The sequence below is a fragment of the Myotis davidii genome, unplaced genomic scaffold (assembly GCF_000327345.1).
Source record: "Myotis davidii unplaced genomic scaffold, ASM32734v1 scaffold226, whole genome shotgun sequence".
NCBI lineage: Eukaryota > Metazoa > Chordata > Mammalia > Chiroptera > Vespertilionidae > Myotis > Myotis davidii.
This window is the reverse complement of record NW_006297224.1, coordinates 1,257,771-1,263,457: the sequence shown is the minus strand read 5'-3', so window position 1 is coordinate 1,263,457 and position 5,687 is coordinate 1,257,771.

The window sequence follows — 5,687 nt, the reverse complement described above, 5'->3', positions numbered from 1 at the left end:
CTGCCCAGCTGTCCTTTCTCTTCACCTCCCTCCGCCGGGCGGGAGCGGGAGCCGGAGGGCAACTCGCGCAAACTTTTTTTCCAGTTCCCACCCCCACCCCTGCCGGGGGACGGCCTGGGGGTTGGGGTGCGCGGGGGCTCCGAGGAGAGTGGGGATGGTGGTTGGTGCAGTGCTGAACCAGATTTCGCCTAAGGGCGTTCCATGAAATGAAAGCAGAAGTGCAGGCAGTCCCCTGGGCTGGGGAAGCCCTCCCCAGCTCCACACACACACACACACACACAGGACCTAATAGATTCACCGAGTATAGGTCCTGTACATTCACTTTCAAAAGAAGGAGGGCTTGATACTGATCCTACAGGGCCTGGCATTTCAGAGGGAAAAGAAATCACCTACTTAGAGTACTTTTTAGACGCTCTGGTTATGTAAAACCCTTGAGCCACGGGCACCATGTATCGTGCATGACCCCTACCACGAAATGATCGAAACAAAGTCTTGCCTCAATGACCGTTTTCTCGTGGTCTTAAAAGACAAATGCCGGTGGGGATGTTTGCCCTGACTTATTGGTCTATCCTGAAACCTAAGTGGGACTTCATGATACAGGATCTGCCTGTCAAGATTTGAGATGTTTTCATGGACTTGTGAAGTAGGGTTTTTCCACATTGCCGCTTATTAAATAGGTATATTTAACCTAAGGGTTTTGTTAGGAAGCCCATGATCTAAGAAAATGACTGATATTACTGAAACACTTAATAGCTCGGGCATACAAATGTCCTGCTACAAACTGGTGATATTCGGTAAACACTTAAAAACTTGGGATCCAGATGTTTTCAGTGCTTATTTTTCTAGCAAAATACCTTCATTGAATGTTCTTTAGTACTTTAAGTTGCACTAATGTTTGTTCAGATTTTAAAAAAGGACACTTGGGTAACAGAAAGCTCTTCCTTGCTGTATGTTGTTTTCTTGATTTCAGTATTGTGCTTTCTAGAGGCCAACCCTTTTACTCTTGTATGTGCTCAGTAAATGATGTAAGTGATTTAAAGCAAACTAGTTTTGGGGGCTTATGAACTTGAGGAGCCAGGAAATAAAAAGATTTGTGTCTTGGAGCCTTTTGCATTTTTATGTAATTAAATGGGTAAAGTGAGAAAAACATGGAATCTCCTGAAATTCTTCATCTCTGTTGATAGGCCTGCAGCTCCTCAATTTGCTCTGGGGCTTGTTTATATAAAATATCTTCCTGGGCCACAGCCCACTGGACAGATGTGAACACCAGGGAAGACTTCTGGTGTGTAGATTGAACCTGTTTGCAAGACTTTTTAAAGAAGAAAAGATCACCTGCTTAGGGGTTGGTGGGGATTTGAACATTTTTATTTTGTAATTTCGGTTTTAGCTTATGTTCTGCAGTTGGCATTCACGCGGGTTGTCTGAATGCCCCTGTTTTTCAAGCCCAGTTAGTAAACAGTGGAGTATACATACCAAAATAGTTGTTCCCCTTTGTAAGCACTGCTTTGATCTTTGTACTTCCTTCTTCTACCCCTTTCGACAAGAGCCTCTGTGATGACGGAGTTGCAGTTGGTAAAAGCTCAGTTAGTCTGGAATGGGCAGAACTTCAGATTTAGTTGATCCTATTCCTCATATTTATCTTGTCACATTTCTTGGAACAAATTGAAGCTAGTTTGAGAAACTAATATTTACTCAGGTTGTTTTCACTCCTGCTTTTCGACTAACAGAGAATGGACGAAGTAAGTTACAGTAAGTTAAGTCGACTTTCGGGGACTCTCAAGTTCATAAGCTCATTGTGGTAGACAGGAGATGTAGATAAGGAATGGGAGGCTGTAGGAATCTGGGACTCTCGTTCAATCAGCAAGACCTTACTTCTCACCTAATTTATGAGAGGTTTTCCCCCTCTTTCAGAAGAGGTGAAAGTTCTGGCTTCTGGGGGAAGTGGTTACTTTATAACCTTCAATTAGTTTGAACTTGGGAGAAGAAAGAACAGTAGTTGATATTTTAAAACAATACATTAAAAAAATAATGTCTGAGTTTCCATATGGATTTTTGATAGTCAAATATCATCTTTTTTCTTCTTCAGAGCTTATTGGTAAATGCCCTGTTCTGAGCATAGAGATGACTGCAGTAGGAAGTGTTTCTGGAAATGCAGGTACTTTAACCAAGAGAGTAAATATTGAGATCATGCCCTTCTACAGGTTGATGATGAATCACATTAGCAGGAGTGGCTCAGAATCAATGGCTACACAGAATTCCTCATTAGTTTACCTTACTTAGTAGGAAAGTTGTATTGTCTGCTTGATTGGTTTTCTGTTTATAATATGAATCCTATAAGGTGGCATGATTATTGTATGTTATAAGAAGAGAAGAAAGGAGAGAAGGAAGCATAGAATTTAGTGCTGGAGGATACTTTTAAGTCTTCTGTGTCTACATGCATGATTAGAGTTAATTGACAACTACTGTCTGGGTGACCAGTAAACCACACAGCCAGTTTACCCTGCTTTCTGGAAGTTAATCTCATTTTGCACTATAAATACTGAACTCACTATAGTGTTCTTGGAGGTGAGCGGATAAATCATCAGAAGCATATATACCCCTTTGAATTGACCCTGTCACTCCGTAAAAGACCCTGGGGGTTTGAAGAACTAGAGGCATTCAGCCTCAGAGAGGAATGTTTGGATTTGTGGCACGGTCCTGGCTCCTTGACTGTGCAAGTGTGTGTGTGTGTGTGTAATAAAAAAAAGATTAATAATTGAAACCAGCTAATTTGGTAGAGTTAATAGTTGGAGACATTTATCTTTGTGATAGTTCACTAATGAGTGTCCAGGGCCTCACTGTTAGATTTTTTTTTAAGTAGTAGTATTTTTTTCATAATGAAATTGCTTTATGCCTTTGGTTTCTGCTGTGGTAAAGAAGGTATTCCTGAGTGCATAGTAACAAACTACCTTTAATATTTTCAAATGTGATTGATAAACCTACCCTTGAAAATCAGTTCATGGTTTAGAAAATAAATTGTGAAATAAAATCTTATTGCTGCACTATGAATAATTTAAAGCCAACAGCTTTACACAAAGTCTGTAATATAAGGTGTGATTTCTTAAAGATTATAAGAATCCTCAAGAGTATAAATGATGGTTGAAAAGATTTGTTTTATTTAGAGTATTAATAATATATTTTAAACTTTAAAAAGAAATCATTAATCATTCTCTTCTCATATTTTCTGTAGTAATTATTAGATTTAATTATCAGTAAAACAAGTTTTATCTGCTTTAATTTGTTGCCTGCTTTGAAATTAGAATAATGAATTGGGTGGTTTAATTCCCATTACAAATTGGCTTATTTTCATTTACATTTTACCATGAGGCCAAAAATCTTCTAACCAGCTTTATTATGATTCGTACTTTTAACAGATATTAATAAATTTAAACTATCCATAGATTCCATTTCTTTAAATTATGAAACAATTCTGATTGATTGAGCTTTAAAGAAGACTGTGAAGAGTCTATATAACTTATTCTTTAAGAGCCCAAATATGAAAAAAATAATAAAAAGGGGAGGAAAAAGAGCTACCTGAGAGAATAAAAATCCTGTAGTTCCAGTTTTAAAAAGATCACATCTATACTGACAAATATCTGATACTGAACATTGTGCTTGTTGGTACACACTGAGCAATCAGTAACTATTTGTTGAATGAAGGAATGACATAAGTTTAGATTTGTTTGTTCAAAAGGGGGCAACTGTTTTCTGTAAGGAACAAGAATTATACCACTTTGCCTTGCCTTCTGAGAAGAAAGAAGCCAAAAACTAGTTCTTACTTCCTAGATATTCTTTTCTTATTTAAAGGACACTTGAAGTTTACTAGAACAAGTAATTTATTCAGAAGTACCCAGGGCCTTCCAAAAGGGAAGCATTTTATTCTGAAAGAGGAGTTTATGAACTGGAAAAAAATGGCTTTTAGTTTCAAAGTTTTAAAGGCACTTATCAAACAAGGTAATAAAGTAATTGAGATGGTAAAAGGTGCTTGTACAAGTTTTGTTTTGTTTTTTTTTAAAGTAACTTTTTGGCTAGGCTAGAATTCCTCTGAGCTCCATTGAAATTGTAATTTCAATACTAGTATCTCCAGGAAAGGAAACAATGTGACAAGCACTGCCTTGTAATCCAAAGATTGTTAAAGCTATCTAAATTAATCAAAATGTAAACACAAATATGCATGAAAAACTTATCACATATAAAAACTGGGGTAGGAGGGGAGTTACTAGCTGGAAACCTCAGGAACTAGCAGACAGCAACATTTACTGTACTTTCCACTTTTGTACTTTAATGATTTTGTGACTGTAAAACCTGTGCCTCATCATACCAGTTTTTGGTTTTTTAAGTTATTTCTCAGTTGTAGCATTTTCAGAAAATTGCCCTTGAAATTCTGACTCTATTCTGTGTGGACACAGTGTATTCAATGAAATATACCATCCAGACTAGAACAGACCACAGTGCCAACACCCTCCATCCTGGTGTCATTGTGCCCCCAGGGAGCACAAGAACCATTTTATGGAAAACTGCCAACTTCAGTCCACTTTGCTTTATTGCCCACCTCATTCTGGTTCTGACCCTGGCCTCTCTTCCAATCACTGCTAAACCTACAGTCAAGTTTAAAAAGTTAATTTTAAAAACTGTTTACAAATACATAGATGTATAATGATTTTTGTTGTTGTCAACAAACTGCGGAAGAAACTAAATGTTTACTTATATAACAACTACACTGTAATGATGTCATTGTTAAAAAGTACTTTGAAAGTGAATGACAGCAGTGCTTGTTAAAGCAATAAAATACTCCAAATATTCTGAAGGTAGCTTCCCCATGAGAAGAGCCCAGGGAAAAATAAATTTTGCTGTGTTGTGATACATAATCAGTGCAATCAATAGCCTCTGGGTGGCATGAAGAGAAGTGTAAACAAACACCCAAAGTTAGAACATTGTCCTAACCTTTACCATACTAGCCATACATTTTATAGTGGAAAATAAAGCTACTGGATTTTTCTTAGATTTTAGACTTTTGATATATGAGGCTCAAAATATAAAACTGCATAAAGTTAAGCACACCTTTTAATTGACATTTAAAATGTAATTTGATTTCTATACTGAATTTTGTTTGTCAAAATAGCAATTATTTTTAAGTTTTTATTGCTGTTGGTCATTTGGATTAAATATATCCTATCTAATAAAAGAGAAACATGGTAATTGGCGTACGACCGCTACCCTTCCCATTGGCTAATCAGCAAGATATGCAAATTAACTGCCAGCCAAGATGGCGGCTGGCAGCCAGGCAGCTTGAAACTAACATGAGGCTTGCTTGCTTCAGTGACGGAGGACTCCAATGTTCCTCGCCTGCGGCTGCAGACAGGTCTCTGAGCTGCAACTATAAGCAACTATGTAACAAATATAGAAGCTAAACAAAACCCCAGAGACCTGCTTCAGCCAGCAGGATCGCAACATTGTAAGCAAAGGTCAGAAACCTACTTTCAGCAGGGGAGGCCTAAGAGCTGGAGCCAAGCCTCAAAGCTAAAGCTGGCCCAGAATAAAAAAAAAAAGAAAGGAGCAGTTGGGAGATTCAGTCACCCCCAGCCTGAAAACAGCCATCATCCCCTCACCCAGACTGGCCAGGCACCCCCGCGGGGACCCCCACCCTG